This window comes from Pleurodeles waltl, chromosome 10 (assembly GCF_031143425.1).
Source record: "Pleurodeles waltl isolate 20211129_DDA chromosome 10, aPleWal1.hap1.20221129, whole genome shotgun sequence".
In the NCBI taxonomy this organism is placed as follows: Eukaryota; Metazoa; Chordata; class Amphibia; order Caudata; family Salamandridae; genus Pleurodeles; species Pleurodeles waltl.
This window is the reverse complement of record NC_090449.1, coordinates 662,510,914-662,529,281: the sequence shown is the minus strand read 5'-3', so window position 1 is coordinate 662,529,281 and position 18,368 is coordinate 662,510,914. Positions and strand designations below refer to the sequence as shown.

The 18,368-nt window shown below is 48.7% G+C and overlaps 1 protein-coding gene and 1 pseudogene across 2 annotated transcripts in view; one reads left to right on the top strand and one right to left on the bottom strand.

The window, feature by feature from the left end:
• The window catches only part of DNAJB6 (DnaJ heat shock protein family (Hsp40) member B6), a 424,156-nt gene that overhangs the window by 108,248 nt on the left and 297,540 nt on the right, over nt 1–18,368 (bottom strand). The gene's annotated exons all lie outside the window — the stretch shown is intronic.
• Nucleotides 10,863–11,026, top strand: LOC138262550 (U2 spliceosomal RNA; annotated as a pseudogene).

The following is an 18,368-nucleotide window of genomic DNA, read 5'->3' as shown; positions in this document are numbered from 1 at the left end:
GCCAAGATCGTGGGTCTCCTCTCTTACTCAATTCAGGCCATTTTTCCCAGGCTCTTCATTACCAGGCTCTTCAAAGGTTAAAAATTTGTCATCTCAGAAAAGGTCTTTGATACTCGGAAATATTCAGCTTGGACCAAGAGTCTCGCTTGGAGCTTCAGTGGTGGATAGACCATTTAGATGCCTGGAACGGCAGAACTATCTTTGCATCAGCCCCAGATCTTGTGTTAGAATCAGATGCAAGCCTAACGGGTTGGGGCGCCCGTTGTGGTCCAATCTCGACTGGAGATTGGACTTTTTTTCCTTGACTTTCCCACCACAGAGCACATTTTCAAAAACACATGATGTGGTAATTCAGAGAATGGCTGAGAGGAAAACAGCATACGAAAAAAAACACTTAATGCTTAAAAAAATAAATAAAAAAATTCTCAAAAGAAGAAGAATGAAGAGCGTAAGAGCGTAAGAAGTACAAAACCGTTTAAAAAAACGTTGTTCTGATAATCAGATGAAAGGATACAACCTTGATGCCTTGAAGACTTGCATCACAGAAGCCAAACGTAAGCAAAGCACTGCATTATGTGACGCTATAGCAAGGTACTCTATCCAATGAAACTTTCTTCTCTTTAGTACCACTCAACCACTTTTTCCCCAAAAACTATCTCGACCCAGCTACTGATTCAATCTACTCTGCTTATAATTTTTAGCTGGTGAAATCCCAAAGAAAAGAATATTAAACGTGACGCTAGTCATTTTTAAAAACGTGCTCCAGGATGTTGAATGTACCCGGAGATATTCTAATACCTATGAAGATGCCTTGACTGAAACTCAGAAAACAGCAGCAGAGCTTGATGATCTTTCACAACTACTGGAAGCAAGCATTGGCAAAGCGAACAGGTTTCGCCTATCCAACACCTATTGTTTTTGTCATTTTTTTTTAAAGACACGTTGGATGGTTTAGAGAAAAAAAGCACAATGATGATGTAAACGCTGGAGGCGTCATAGCAATTTTTTTTTTTTTTACTTTACGCTATGCTGCACAAAAACCTGGCTAAAATGATAGACAAAACTAATACATGTTGTATAGACGAAACCCATTGGCTTTGCCATTAATCTACACTGACAGCTGCGGCGGGGGGGAGGGGAGCTTAATTGGCAAACAAGCTAAGCTTTGTATTGAGTTTGCATGGTTTAAAGGCTTTGAAGTATGATGTATAATTTAATGCATTGTTTACGGCGATTCAATTTATTATCCCAAATAAAATAACTAACCACACAAAAATTCTCACTTCAGTGATAAGAAAAGCTAAGCACAAAGGACTGAATAAAGCTGTACATCAAAGTTTTCAGCATGAGCATTGTAATGATACAAAAACCGTGCATGCGTTCCGGTGCTCCAATTAAGCATTCCACTTTTAGAAAAATCACCGCAGGTATTATTATGCGATGCAAGCATGAATGGGAGAGAAGGGTTTTGCTTTTTACAATTATAGGATTGTTGGCTAGAGAAAGCGAGCTGCTCTGTATTGTTTGACTGGGTGCAAGGAGACGCCCTACTGCAGTTAACCTACACAATCTTTGCACGCAGCCACTCCCACTCGTAAAGGCCACAGCATACACTGAATACACAGCCGCTGCTTTATTTGACATTGTCGTAGAAGTTATTGGGGTCATCCACCGTACATGTCTGTAGCCACTTTCTGGAAAGGCAGTGGCATCGTACTAAAAAGGCTTGTGATAGGGAGGTATATATAGCAGCTGTAACACGCTATCACCGCAGTATAAAAACTACCCGGAAACTGTTTATCTACCCGGAAAGTTTTTATCTATAAGCAGCTCTCTCAGGCTAAAAATTAATCTAAAGTGTAATTTAAAGTCCTTAATGAGTTTGTACATCCTAGACCGTGCTCTCAGGACATCCAGGCATCAAAGATACTTTGTGATTCACTGGCTGATTATTTTGAAGAACAAGTGGACATTTACTTGAATTTCCGAGGCCTTTATAGAGGAGAGTAGCTCCAGTTTACCCCCCCAGTAGTGGTTCAAGCTTAAGAAAGTTCAAAGAGATTTCTCTGGAAGAAATTCAATTGGCTCTTGCGTCGGCCAAGTCGGGACCCCTCTTAGACATTTGTCCTCCTAAGATCTCGGCAGCCTTCTCACACCTGCTGGCTCCTACCATCCTTTCATTATTCAATTTATTTGTCAATCCGGAAAACATTCCAGTTTTCTGGAAGATGGCCCAAGTGAGACTCATCCCAAAAAATAGGCTAACTTGGCACCTTCCAATCTTTCTAGCTACTGCCCAATCTTGTTGCTGCCTTTATCGGGCAAGCTTTTGGAAGGACTAATAAACAAGAAACATTTGAAGTAACTAGAGGAGAATAATATCCTGGACCAATCTCAATCAAGTTTCAGACCTGCACACAGTACCAAGACAGCATTGGTAGCAGTCACTGACTATATCAGAAATTCTTAAGAAGCCAACTTGCCATGCATGCTAGTGCCGTTAGATCTGTCAGTAGTGTTCAATACTCTGTCCCATCAAAGGTTACTTTCAAGGTTACAGTAGATTAAAATTCACTGGCCAGCACTAAAATGTCTTGGTGATTTAGAACTCAAACTATTGCGTTGGGTTCTTTTAAATCTTGCAGCTTGGTGCTGGACTAGGGAGTGCCCCATGGCTATTGTCTCAGACCCTTGCTTATCAATGTGTAGGTTGCGCCACTTGCCAAAATTATAAGAGACTTTGGTTTTGAAATAATAATGTATGCGGACAACATACAGCTTATAGTCTCTTTTGATAAAGACGTGGCCAAATCGAAAGACAGCTTTTCAGCTGGGATGTCAGCAATTACTGCCTGTATGACTGAGAACGGTCTCCAGATGAACACAGGAAAACCAGAGATTATGCTGTTTGGAAGGGCCCAATAACTGTGGACGTCAGACTGGTAGCCGGCTGAACTTGGTACTGCCCCCACACCCAAAAGAGTAGTTAAATACTTGGAAGTTCGTCTTGACCAACCTCTTACAACGAAAGAGCAGGTGACATCTGTGTCGGGACCCTGCTTCCAAATGATGAGCCTATTGAGAAGAGCCTTCCCATTCCTCCCAATTACAGTGAGGAAAACAGTGGTTTAGGCGCTTGTTATAAGCCAGCTGGATTATGGTAACGTACTACTGGTTTCGACAAATGAGACACTTTTATCAAAGTTACAAGTAGTACAGAGCACCGCACCTCGTCTTATTTGTAATCTTCCATCAGCATCTGCTCCTCTCCTGCGCACATTACATTGGCTACCAGTTTGGAAAAGAATAATTTTTAAAATGTGTTGCCTTACACATAAAGCCCTGGCTGGTCAGGGCCCTGGCTACCTAGCTTCAAAGCTTAGGTATTACTGTCCTACCAGACTTCTTAGATCTAGGGACAAAGCATTGTAAATGGTCCCTCGTGTAAAAAAAGGCCTGCTCAGAAGGAAGGTCAATTTCTTACCTAGCACTGTTTTATTGGAACAAGCTGCCGTTCAATATTCTGACCTGTTCTAATCACCATGCCTTTAGGAAAGCACTTAGGACAACTCTGTTCTGATTCGTTGCTGCTGCCTTTTGACTTGTAGTCACACTGAGATACCCCTCTCGGGGTAATTCATGCGAGTTATAAAATACAATAACAATAGCCTTGACCCATCATAAATTACCATTACTGTCATCATACATCCAAATACTTTCCAATGTCATAAATCCAAAAGATAATGTATCAATACCTGATCATAAATCAAGTCATAAATCACTCCATTAGTTTAATTAAACAATAAATCAAAATACCGTAATGACACCTGATCTTAAATCACTCTATTAGGTAATTTAAGTCATAAAACAAACATACAGACACTTTTATGATGAATTAAGTCATATTGAGGGCCTGCATCAGTCTGGCATTTATTGCTGAATACTGGAAATCTTGAGCTGGAGCATCACCGTTTGTGCGGGGGAGGGGTATTCCACCCTCTGTTTTTTTTTAGGTCCAACTTGCTACCTTGGTTATTCTGTGTCATTCCCAACCGACAAGCCAGCCTGCAAGTGCCGTGTTCTGTGCCCCTTCCCCTCTCTGAGTGCCTTACCATGCCATGAGGCATCCCAATGTAAGTACCAGGTCTGCCACCCTGCGGTGACCTTTCAAACTCAAGATCCATTCAAAACTGCCTTTCACTGTCATGCTGCACGTGGGCTTACATCTTCGGGCAGTTCCCCCTGTAACCAGTGTTCGTTCTACTGGCAACCCGCCCGCACCATGGTCACCCAGAGGTTGGACCAGAATACCTCCAGCCCTGCATCTGATAAGTGCACTCCATCCTTTGCTAATTACTGCGGACGCCTCAAGTTGATCAGGCCATGCCAGATAGCTTCCAAACTGTTTGTCCTACAACATTTTACCACTGCCACATTGAGCTTTTACCTTGATTTCTCTAGGGCGACGGTGGACCAGACCCCCTTCCATTTCTGTCTGAGCACAATTTCCGACCACAGCTGCTCTGGTTAGCAGATGCCTGATGTATTCCAGTAGCTCCTTCCTACTCAATTGCACCAAGTCGTTTTTTTGGGGGGGTTGGAGGTGTGTGCTAGGCATTGCTTCCTTGCAGGTCTCACAACGCTTGTAAGCTGCTGAGCTATTACTTTGATACCGTCCTCTGACAGTTCCCACCTGACCTATGTGGTTGCCGCACCAATGCAGAAAGATTGGGTGCCAAAATCAACCACTAGCAAACCTGCTTTCACGATAGCCATCTTTAACACTGCATGAAACTGAAATCTGCTGAGGCACTACCTATTCTTGTGCCTTTACAGCTGACCTTGCCCCTCGGGCAGGTTGTCCAGTATTCCTTCATCCATTGCACCGGGCCCAAGACTTTGCTTCACAATCTCCACATCTTTATCAATGTCCCTCTTGCCTGCGGATTGGTTTTAGATCTCAGTATCACCTCCATGTGCAGTGGGGCCAGTTGCACATCTCATGCTTGGAGGCAGACTCCTGCTGTCTTGTGTTTTGATGAGGCCACCAGCTCGCTTATCCTGAAGGCCCCAAAGAAGGCTAGCATGAATGCTGTCTTGAACAGCGTGACCACTGAGGCCTCCTTACATATTTTGGGCTGGGCTTTCAGTAGGAGTGCCAGGGTGTCCAAAACAATGGGCTTCTTTCCGCTTGTCCATTTTTGCCCCTTTCCTGTGCAGCCAGCCTTTCTTTGCTGCCTTCAAGTAGTGAGATGAGGTAGGGTCCATCCCAGTGGCCAGTTTTGAGAAGTGGGCTATCGTTGCCAAATGCACCTGAGCCCAGGATCTGTATTTTTTTTATAACCAAATGCCCACCTCACAAACTGATCCGCAGCTTGGGCTGTGTTCTGTGTGTTGCTGAATGATTGCAGCCCTGTAACTTCTTGCACTGTTTTTCTGTAAGTGGCTTACCTCTGCACTGTCTTGCGTGTTCTACCAAGTGGGACAGATCGTATCTGCCAGTGAGCACATTTCCACTGGGAAGGGGGTCACAACTCGCCCTGCTGTGGGAGACAGCTCCCAGAGTTTCTTCATCTGGAAATGAGAGAGCACATCTGCCTGAGCATTACTGATCCCCTGGACGTGCCTTTCCCTTTCCTACAGGTTGTTTGCTAATTGCAGCTGCACCAGTCTCCTCAGTAACCTTAGGACCACGGCATTTGGCCACTGCCGTATTGAGGGCATGCACCACTGCTTCATTATCCAACCATGGGGACAGCTTCATATTACATAGCCTTGCTCTCAGTTTGTCAGTGCAACTATGATGGGGAACAATTCTAGGAACGATATGTTCCATGTTATCCCTGCCGCAGCTCACTCCAGGAGCCACCCCTTTGCACACTATTTGTCTCCCAGGATTGCCCCAACGCCCAGGCTGCCTGGGGCATCTGTGTACAGGGCTAGCTCCCTGCTAGAGACACATCCTTTCCACAATATAAGCACCCCATTGAAATCTTTCAGGAAGGATAACTAAGTCCTCAGCTCCTGTTTTTCCCCTGCACTCGGACTCATGTGGTGGTGCTTTTTCTTTAATACTTTGGTCAGTTGTGTCAGTCTTCTTGCGAATACTCTCCCTACTGAAAAAAGACCCTTGCGGTAACATTCAATTTACCAATCACTTCTTGCAGCACTCCTAGTGTGGCTTTCCCTTTACCTAACCCTATCAGTTCCTTGATTTTGCCTTGACTCTTGATCTTTGTCCTTGGGAATCCGCGAGGTGCCAGCCACACAGTCCTGCTCTAACCCTAGAAATACAATTTTGGTAGCAGCTCCCACTGTTTTGTCTGCAGCCAGTGTCCCGCTCAGCTCGGCTGCTAGTTTCGGAAAGGGGCTAAGCAGGTTCCAACACTCCTCACCATTTGTTTCACTTACCAATAGAAAATTGTCTAGGTAGTGGAGCTTGCCTCTTTGCAGGTGTCTTCCATGTAAGGTCCACTCCAGAAAAGCAGAGACCTTCTCAAAGCATGCACACGAGATTGAACACCCCATGGGTAGAGCTTTAGCAAAGTAAATCTCCCCATCGAACAGAAAATCCAGAAGGTAGTAGCTATCAGGGTGTATTAGTAAGTCTAAAAGCAGATACTATGTCTACCTTCACCATAAATGTCCCCTCCACCCTGCTCCATGCATTTAATCAATTTCATCTTCCACTGATGTATAACCAACTGCGCAGCCTTCAGGGTTGGTCCCATCATTAACACACGCTCCTTCGGGGAATGACAGACGGTGAATTACTCTATACTGGCCTTTCTCCTTCTTGGGTACTACCACTTCGAGCAGGGAAATTACCAGCCCTTTTGGATTCTCCAAGCCAAGAGGGCCCTAAATCCTGCTCAACTTTCTCTTTACAGGATTTTCTTGTGCTCAATTTCTAGATGCAGTAGAGCTGAACGAAGGTTCTTGGTGTCCCCTGACCTGATATGCCTGATCACTGGGATTCTGAAACCTTTCGCGAATCCCTCGCATAATAACTGTGCATCTGCCTTATTATCATAACGATTAGTTAGCAGACTGAGCATGTGTGTGTTGATGAAAGAGCGCCTGGTCAGTGAACTGCTCTGCCACTGCGTAGCTCCACCAGTAAGTGCACCCTGTCTGTCTTGAACTCTGACCCCGGTCGGAAGTTCGAGGACCTCCTCCACCCGCATGCTCCTGCCTGCACCTCATCACTGGTGTAGAGTGGGAGAGCTCTGCTCTTTTCTCCGTCCTCTCCCATAGTGTTTTTATTTTAGTGTGCTGTTATTGTGTCTTTCGCTTTCTGCGCCGCCTTCTTTTTTCTTTTTTCCCCGATTGATCCTCTCATTCTCGCTTCTCTCTCTCAATCTACCCACCGCTGCCCCACCCCCCTTTTTCACACCGTTTTCCCGCTCCTGCCTCCCAGCTGTCCTCTCCCCCCCCCTACTTAATGGCAGCTGACACGTGAAGCGGGCGTGCCTAAGGCAAGCCCGTCTGTGACCCGACCGCAACCAGCGCCAGGAACTTTGGAACTGCCACCCGCCACCTCTCACACTCAACCCAGGACGCAGCAATAACTGTAGACAGGCATCACCAGCTGACACCCACGGACCCTTCAGCTGCCTCCGCTGCCGCCAAACCCACACCTCCGCCAAAACCTTGGACCCAGCACAACCCATTCGCAACAACACACCGACTCCGAAAACTCTGAAGTGCATTCTCCTCAACATCCGCTTCCTCCATAAACACGCCACCAAAATCTGGGACCTCCTTGACAGCACCGCCCTGGACGTCACTTTCCTCACCGAGACCTGGACCAACATCACCTAAGGCCCCAGACATCGCCATCACCACTCCCAAAGGATACAAGATCACCCAGAAAGACTGCCCCAGAGGGGGGAAATCGCCATCGTCCACTGGTCTAACCTCCATCTGAGCACACACTCCGAGGACTCCTAAGACTCCACAAGGCTGATGGTACACCTTCACTTCAAACTATATGCCAGCCAGACATCCATCCTCAGGGGAACTCTCATCTACAACCCACCCGGACCCGTGCACCCTTCGCCGACTCCATCACTGACTGCATCGCCGCACAAGCCATCGCAGCCACCAACTACTCCCTGCTGGGAGACCTCCACTTCCAACTCGACAACCTTTAAGACTCCCAACACCGCATTCCCTCCAAGACAACCTCCGCAACATAGGGATTCGACAGATTGTGACAGAACCAACGCACTCAGCAGGACAGACCCTCGACCCCATCTTCACAACAGGAACCTCCAATACTTTCAGTCACATCTCCAAACTCCCATGACAGACCATTGATGCATCCATTTCACCTTCACCACACCCACCGTCATCAGATCCTAGAACCAACCATCACATAGAAGCTGGACAAAAATCACCGACAATCAGCTCACTGCTGCCCTAGCCAACTCCATCCCCACTATCGCACACGACGACCCTAACACCGCAGCACGCACCTTTCACAAATGGATCACCAAATTCGCCAACACCATAGATCCTCCTCAAAAAGAACAGCACCCATGCCAAGAAAGCCAGCTGGTTCACCCCAGAACTTCGAGCATCCAGACACACGTGTCGCCTCGAGAAAATCTGGAGAAACACGAAATCCACAGAAGCCCAAAGCAACTTCAGAGCTGCCACCACCGCACATCACCAACTTATCAGGAGCACCAGAAAGAAAGCGATACAAGAGAGAATCATCACACACACACACACACACAACAGCAAGGAACTTCAGCATCATCAAGGAGTTTTCCCAACCCAACAGCGAAATAACGGACATCCCACCCTCACAAGACCTCTGCGACTGACTCGTCACCTACTTCCACCACAAAATCAAGACCATTTATGACAGCTTCAGCGAGGGCAACCTATGCACAGAACCCCCTCCACCAAAACCCGACACCAACAAACCAACAATCACAAACTGGATCCCCCTCACCACCGAAGACACACTGAAAACAATGAAGTCCATACACTCCGGCCCCCCATGGACCGTTGCCCCCACCACATCTTCAACAGAGCCGGGGCACCATTGCCCCCAAGCTCCACCTCACCATCAACCGCTCCCTAGCTGCTGCCGCCTCCTTCCCTGACAACTGAAAAAAAGTTGAGATCAACACCCTCCTGCACCATGCTGTGAGTGCAACTACAAGTGGGACTTGTGCACACTGGTGGTTCCTCACAGCATGGTGCACGTGTCTCTAAGGCTTCGCGAGTGATTGACTAAGACAAGCACGTATTAAAAGTTAAAAAAAATAAAATGCTTTTGGAGCTCGTGTTGGGACACAAGTCATAACCACGTTTTCCCACACTTTGATTGATAGATGTTTTTGAAGGATTTTGGCACTCAGTAGCTACTTTTCGAAAATCGTGATGTATATTTGTGTGATGTGACGTATATACATGTTTAAGTGTCATGCATTTTTCTCAACACTGCATATTATATGTGTTTTCTTAGGAGGAGGAGCGAGACAAGTATAAATTTGTTTATATAAAGCTTAAGTGCCAGAATTAAAAATCTTTCCCGTGATCAATTAATGTCTTCACTGTGATGTATAATATTTGTGTATCTTTCCCTACTTTATACCAGCTTTATATCAGTGTTGTTAGATAGCCCAGGTATAGTGGGATTACAAGGGCCTTCCCACATGGTTACGTATATTTCTGCTATAATTCAGCAGTCACTAGATCTCTTAAAATGCTCAGTTAATTGCCCAGGACTGCTTCTCACACTAACGATGTAGCAAAATGATAAAATTGAACGAGGGCACAGGGGTGCATGCACACAGAGCATTATTATGGCAACATGCGGGGCCACATCGATAGTAAACAGTTCATGGCATTCAACAAAGTTCACATGTTCAATTAATAAAGGACGAGATGTTTACTCACACCCGCTAAGACCCCCAGCGAGAGCACACCTTATTATGCGATGCAGGCTCCTTGCTGAAATTGGCTACGCTTTTTTCACTTTTGATGCAGTCGCACTGTTCTTGGGATGCTTTCCCTTTTTAGGCCGTCTTCGTGCCTCGCTGGGCGGAAACCTTGATGTCTCCAACACCAAGGGTATTTCAAAGCGGCTCCTGTCACAGAGTTGCGTCGATACCCCACAGAGGTGGCGGTCCTCTGTTGGCAGTTCTTCACAACAGGAAATGTGATAAGCACTTTAAAGCCATGCAATGCACTTTCCCTTTAAGGACGTGCTTCGGCCTTGGTGGGCGGATCCTCGTGCATCCGATGCTTCCGTAGCAGAACAGAGTAGTGTCGCCAAGTGGTGTAGGGGTCTGCTGTTGGTGGCTCTTCAGCTCCTGCCACACCACTGCCAAAACATCCTAAAGATGCTGATCCTGGGCCACACGCTGTGGTTTGCTACAACCTCCGCAGACGCTTCACTCCTAACGCTGGTTTGAAATTCTCCAGCAACGTGTCTCGTAACGTTCAGGAGCACCACCCCAGCCCAAAACAGTGGCTGGGCCCTGCATTTGCCCCTTATTAATACTGGCATGATGCCCTGAGGGCACACTGTGAATCACGCTCAGCCTCCTATTGGCCAGCTGTTTCACGCCACATCACTGGCTTTTGGCGCCCTTGCCCCTCACCCATCTCCTACATACCTGAGGGGAGGCGGTGCCACTTCCGCCCTATTGTCCCTCATACCCTCAGGAAAACTGTTACCGGGCTTTTGGCACCGTTAAGTGTACCGGCCCCATATGCCTCCCTCCAGGTGCAGGCCTCCGCAGACACTAAGGATATCCTGTTGCAGATACCAAATAAAATGAAGGATTTCCCACCATACTTCAGTTGCGTTTTGGGATATAAGGTTTTGTTTGGCTCTGGTATTTGCACAGCCTTTTGGCTAAGATCAAGTGTAGTATCTGTTCTTATCAGATTGAAACCACTACCCAGTGGAAGTAAATTTGATATTTATTGGATCTACGACTTCGACTTGGAAGTGAAATAAATTTGCATTGTATATGCAAATTTATGCAAATTAACCTGAAAAGGCCCACTCGTCTCTAAAGGAGAGAGAGGAAGGACACCAGCGTGCTGGTGTCAGTTTGCCTATTAGGCGTGCAAATTAGAACCCCCCAAGGACCGTGTGGTCAGCTCTTAGAGCTCAGAATTGCGCTCCCTACTCACTCTATCTTTCCTGCCGTTTGGGTGGACTAATGCTGGAAGCTTAAAACCCCTCCTAACATCCTTCACAGGCCTGCCAGCACTCAGATCTCTGGAGAGGGGATCCATGCTTAGGTGGTAACACCTATAACCCTCACCTTAGCTCTTGGGAGTGACTGTGCAGTGTTTCGTGCACTACAGGAAGTTTTTCTGTCTGATTAGGTGGCACAGGACAGGTGACACCCAGAGGTACACCAGAACCAGCGGCTACCCAGATAGACCAGTGGCTGAAGGTGGAACCAGGTGGAACCAATGGCATCTATCTCTGAAGAGATGGAGATTGGCACCCCAGGGCCCATAGAAGTCGGCATCCCCCCAGTGGATGCCCTGAAACCCAACCCCAACCACCCAGGGGCAGGCAGCAAGGAGGCCAGTAAGATGGACCCCCCAACAGCAGACACCTGGAAGGCTAGAAGGCTGGTGAGCTGAAGGCCCCAGGGCCAAAGCAGGGGAACCCTGAAAACCCCACAGCTGCCAAACCAGGTGTTGGAGGGAAAGGTGAGGAGGGAACCAGGCAAGGGACAGCCCCCAAACCCTTCAATAGGTACAACCTTTCCCGTAGACATGCCCAAGTCATGCGGTGGGAGGTGAAAGACAAGGCGGGACCCAAGCTAGACAGGGACCTCTTCCTAGATAAGGTCATCAAACCAGCAGGGATCCCAGGGGAGGAGGTGCTGAGCTGCCAAGCATCAGCATCAGGGTGGATTTTTCTCTTGAGTTTCATCACTCACACCCTATACAGGAAGTATTGGGAATTCTTACAAGGGAAGAAAGGGGAGAAGCCATTTAACTCCTTTAACATTTCAACCGGATAGGAGCCAGCATCAACGGAGAAGAGGATCACGGTGGAGATGACGAACCCCCACATCCCAGACCGGGACATCGCATCACTACTCCAAAGATACGGCACCATTGCAAGTGGACCTAACAAGGTCAGAGACAAAAGAGGCATATGGAACACGACTTGGCAAGCCATCATCAACCTCCACAAAGACCCAACAGGAAGAGACGGACTGAGGCACCCCCCAGCGAGCGCTTCTACCTAGGAGCCGACGAGGGCAGAATCCGTTACCCGGGCCAACCTTTTACCTGCAGGAAGTGCCAAGCCGTGGGACACAAAGGAATTGCCTGCCCAGAGAAGTACTGCAGGATATGCAGACAAACCGGACACGAGACGAACAGATGCACAGGGAAAAAGGTGTGCAACCTCTGTGGAGGGAGGAGACGGCCACACCTACTACCAGTGCCCAAAGTCTGAAAGACCCAGAACCTACGCAGCGGCAGCTGCAGGGACCCCAGCCCAGAAGACCACCAGACCAAAGCTGGACCCCACTGCCAATGCAAAAGTGAACGCCCTCCTGAAGGCATCGAGGGAAGAAGCCCAGAAGATACCGGAGCCAATCAGGAGAAGCAACCCGAAGGGACAGGCCCCGCAGGATCACAAGTCCCCAGGACCCGACCCAGATGTGGAACCAACCACAGTGACAGACCCGGCGACACCACTGGAGACTACCGTCTCAGTGGTACCCACCCACCCCGAAGGAACCCCCGAGAATGGTGCACAAACCAATACACCACCACTGGAGGCCCAAGGGGAGCCGGAACCGACACCAGGAACCAAGGCCGAGGAGGGAAAGGAGTCTACGGCTGACGCCGGGACCCCGACCCCAACCTCAGCCCCTGTAAAAGCAAAAAAGAAAAACAAACACTTAAAGAAGAAAGTGGACAGCAGCAGCGGGGACGAGGAGGAGATTGAGAAGGCCTGGAAACAGGTAAAGTCCCAGAGGCTGCGGGAAAAGTGCAGGAAAGAGAAAGAGGAAAGAGATGAAAGGAGGCGGGCCCGGATCAATGGGAAACAATCACCGCCCCGAAAAGAACCACAGAAGGAACCCCTGAAAGACGAAGAGATGGAGAGGGATGAGATAGTTACCCAACCACCCCAGAAATCAGGAAGAAAGAGGCAACGGCAAAGGAAGGAGGACTTCTACACCACAAAGAAGAAGCATATTACTTCCCAAACCGAGGAACAAAATGATGGCTACACCACCATCAACACAGACGAGGAGAACATAGAGGACACAGGAGGTACCCCGAGCGAATCAAACCAGTCGATACAAACGGTCCTCCAAGAGCTGCACCAACAGCCAGCCCTGATAGACACCACCGGGGCCCCAAAAGAACAGACCCAGAGGACGAAAGTCCCAGAGGCAGGAGCCGAAATTGTGATTTCGGATGAAAGTGAGGAAGAGAGCAAGGGAAAGGGAGACCAACAAGAGTCCCAGCACCCCCAGTAGAACAGCTTAGGGCCCAACCCAGTAGCGGTTCTCCCTTACCCAGACACTGACAGCTATCGCTGAGACAATGGCCATATCATTGCTCACCCTAAACGTCAGGAGTGTGAAGGACCAGGTTAGGCGAGTTGGCACGTTGTCCTTCCTGGCCGCCCAGAACCATGATGTCTGCTTTCTGCAGGAATGCGGGATTCCGTACACCCAGTCGTACAGCCAGCTTGAGCGGCAGTGGACGCACGGGCCATCGTTTTGGTCCGGAGGAAACGACTGCAAATCATCTGGAGTCGCCATTCTGATCAAGGGGAGGCATTTCACCACCGACAGGGTCACTGAGCAGGTCAACGGCAGAGTGCTAGTCGTGGACGGCTCATGGTCAGGTGAGCCCGTTAGGCTCATCAATGTCTACGCCCCCCCATAGAAGAATGAACGGCTCGAGATGTTCAGGGTGCTCAGGATGCAGCTTGTGACCTCCAGGACCATCCTGATGGGTGGTGATTTCAACTGCACAGTAGAGTTGGATGGACGCACTGGGTCAGACTCTGCAGGGATGGACGTGACGTCCAGGCTGTTGGTGGAGATGACAGGCGAGGCATCCCTGCGGGATGTCGTAGGAAGTATGGGGCCGAACGCCAGGAATTATTCCTGGAGTAGGCCGGATGGGTCCGTGCATTCACGGATCGACTTCCTCTTCACCTCTCCAACGGTAAAGCCTGGGCGAAACTCCATGGTCGCCGTCCACTTCTCGGACCACAGAGCAGTCAGTTTCGAGGGGGAACTTACAGGGAAGTTCCCCGCTGGCCCCGGATCGTGGAAACTGAACTGCTCACTGCTGGCAAACGAGGAGTTAGTGGCGAACCTCAGAGTCGCGCATGTAGAGTGGAGGGACATGAGGGACCTCTTTCACTCCGCCAGCGAGAGATGGGAATGGGTGAAGGACAGGTTCCGGAGGTTCTTCCAGGATGCAAGCAGAGCTGCTGCAACGGGAAAAGAAGAGGGATTTCAGGCAGCTGCAAAGCAAACTGCAACGCCTATTTGAACTCGAGCTCAGGGGATGGGACGTGGATGACGAACTGGAGGAAACCCGAAAAGGGCTCGCAGAGCACTTCAGGGAGGAATCCAGGAAAATCATCTTCCGGACCAGAACCGAGAACCTCGAGAAGGATGAGAAATGCAACTCATTCTTCTTCAAGAAACTTGACTCGGCCCATACCCCGCTGGTAGAGCTTCGGGACTCGGAGGGCAACCTCCAGAGTGGGAAAGAGCACGTCATGAGGGTCGTCACCGACTTTTATGGCGAGCTTTACTCACCGAAGTCGTCAGAGAGATCCCAGGCAGACAGTTTCCTAAAGGGCATCTCAAAGACACTGAGTCCGGAAGAGAGAGAGGGCCTGAACGCGCCCTTCACCCTGGAAGAGCTGCACTTGGCCGCCTCGACCTCCAAGAGAGGCAAGACCCCCGGAAGTGATGGTCTCCCAGTGGAACTTTATGTCAAACTGTGGGACCTGATCGGGCCAGACTTGCTGGACCTCTACGAGGAAGTGGTGGGCAAGGGCAGTATGCTGCAGTCCCTGCGTGAGGGCATGATAACGCTTTTGTACAAACAGAAGGGAGAGAAGGAGGACCTCAAAAACTGGAGGCCCATCTCTCTCCTCAATGTGGACTACAAACTCCTAGCGAAGGCAATGGACAACCGCCTAAAGAAAGTGATAGAGAAGATAGTCCACCCTGACCAGACCTGTGGGATACCGGGTCGGCAGATTGCGGACAGCCTGGCCCTGGTCCGAGACACGATCGAGTACATCAAGAGCCGAAAGGTTCCGACGGCCTTGGTCAGTCTGGACCAGCAAAAGGCCTTTGACCGCATCTCCCATGAGTTCATGGACCGGACACTCCGAGCACTGGGACTGGGTGACTTCTTCTGTGACGTGGTGACCGCAATGTATAGAGACACCTCTAGCACAGCGTTGGTCAATGGATGGAGAACCGACCCCTTCCCCGTCCTGTCAGGGGTTAGGCAGGGCTGTCCACTCTCACCTCTTCTGTTCATTTGTGTTATAGAGCTCCTCGCCGAACGCATCAGACAGAACAGGGACATCAGAGGAGTGATAGTACCAGGAAGCAGCGGGAAGGGCGAAGTGAAGTGCTCCCTCTACATGGACGACGTCTCAGTGTTCTGTGCGGACGGGCACTCCATAAAATAACTTGAGAAGACTTGTATCGAGTTTGGGAAGGCGTCAGGAGCAAAGATAAACAGCGCCAAGTCAGAAACCCTACTCTTCGGCCACTGAACCCCCACCAGAGACCCACTGCCATTCCCCATCAAGCAGGATTTCCTGAAGATCCTTGGAGTCTGGTTCGGCGGAAAAGGCACGGCAGAGAAATCATGGGAAGAAAGACTGGCAAAGACGAAGCAGAAGCTGGGACTCTGGAGCCTCCGGAAGCTGACGATCGAAGGGAAGTCTTTGGTCCTGCGGAACGAGACCCTGCCAGTGCTCCTGTACGTCGCACAAGTATGGCCAGTGCAGCCTCGAACGGCCAAGGCCATCACAAGAATGATCTTCTACTTCATCTGGAACTCCAAGATGGATAGAGTGAAGAGGGAGGTGATGTTCAAAACCCACGCCAAAGGAGGCAAAGGAGTGCCGGACATCGCCACCATCCTAAGGGGAACCTTCGTATGCCACTGCGTGAGGAACACCCTGAGGGCAAAAGATGAAGGCCACGCCGGCTTCCTGATGGCACGGTTCTTTCTGTTACCGACGTGGAGGCGACTTGGTTGGGCAGAATGGGACAGCGCAGTCCCCTACAACTGGGAAACCCCATGGTTTTACAAAGAAGTGGAGAAGTTCATCAAGGAGCACGGTCCAGCGGCACCAGCCCCGACGCAGTGGACTCCAAAGATCATCCACCGACAGATCCGTGCGAGGGACGTCAGCGAACCAATCAGTGCCCTCCCCTCTGCCACAGCGGACTATGTCTGGAGAAACGTAGCCTCCAAACGCCTGACCAACCAACACAAGGACATTGCGTGGATGGCCATCCAGGGAGGCCTGCCAGTGAGGGCCTTCATGCACGCAAGAGGGATCAACCGATACAAGTCCTGCCCAAGAGGATGCACCGCAGATGAGACGACCTACTATCTCTTCTGGGAATGCGCCTACGCCCAGGACCTTCTGAAGGCCCTAAGCACGGAGCTTGGGGCCTGGATACCAACAACATGCATCACTGCAGACTCTGTAATGTATGGTTTGTTCCCCGGTTCCCACGCACTCGGAGACCTCCAGTGCTGCTGGAGGCTCCTCTGCTGCCTTAAAGATGTTCTTCTATTTTCCAGAAACCGCCTGGTAGTAGGGAAGAAGGAGACATCGACCCTGGGCTGCCGGAAGATGATCCACAGCCTCCTGCGTGACTACGCAGCACTGGACGGATCAGACGACGACAGCGACGACGAAACCTGAAGGGGTCCGCCCCGGAGGGTCCACTAACCTGTTGTCTATTTTTTTCTCTTCAGGACCCGAAAGGCGAACGGAGAGGACTCAGATGAAGACAGGTGTAGTAAATGTAAAATGATGTAATGTAATGTTTTCTTTTGACTAACGTGACCTTTTTCCTTAACAGGTAAAAGGTCAAAGGGATAGCTTGTGCACATGTTGTCAAGCTTGTTACCTACGACTTACGATCAAATAGGTATTTGTGTACGGTGACGATTGTATGTATCTGAACCAAAGCACGAATTCCTGACATTTGGAAAAAAAAAATAAAAAATTTGCACAGACCTCACTTAAAATGACCAGTATGTGAAAGACTCTGACTCTCATTCAATATAGGAGAAACAATGGCGCAGGAAAGGCAACACTGTGCCTGTATACAATGGTGCGACTCCAGAACAATCTCCGACAAAAGCCCATTTGTAGGAACAGAGAAAATTTATGGTGTGGCTGAATTGTCGTGTGCTGGAAAGCACACGAACAACAATGAGGAAAGTAAGGATGAAGCAGGAAAAGATAACGAGTGGATCAAAAAAGTAAATAAAAAAAAAGATTGAGCTGCTGGATGCGGACGCAGAGCAACAGGGACTATAATGAAGGCACTCACGTTTCAAACTAATTTTATATAACAAAAAATAGCCACCTAGCTATTTGTGTTAAAGTGCAGCCAAAGCTCAGTGTCCCTAATAAACTCGCCTCTCCCTGCACGCAATAACATTTACGTCTGCACAAAGGGCAGTGCCAGTCAATGTTTAACTGCAGACACAGCACAGAAGAACTAAAAAGAAAACCAAAAAAATAAAGAGAAACATGGGTTCGCACCTCCAGCCAGCTCTGTGCCTGCCAGCTTGCAGTAACATGTAGTGACAAATTTCAATGCACAAGCATGCATAGCACGTTAAAATTGGCTACGGTTCAGGTAACAGATGTCTTGTATGGACACAGTTTGGGGTAAGAGCCCCAAGGAACACAGTACAGTCTCTATTGCTTAAGTGCAGGGACACTGGACTTATGTGATTTTGCGGCCACTGCATTTTTCAAATTTTTATAGAATTCCCGCATTTGCCGCATAATCCATCATATGCTTCATAATCTGCAGATTTTTTTTTTTTAATTTTGCTAGCCCAAACGGCTCAAGTTACTACTAGTATTACTTTATTTCGGTTAAATAACCATAAAAGTATACATAAATGCATTCATAAAATTGAGTATATACAATCTCCTAGTGCATTTAGACCTTAAAAAAAAGATAAATATATGTATTATTTCCACATGTAAAAGAATTAAAACACATATGCATTGTGTAAGTGCAAGATATACATTTAACTTGAAGTACATGTACGGCATATGGGAAACAGGTTTAAATTGGAGCTGGAGTAATCAAATG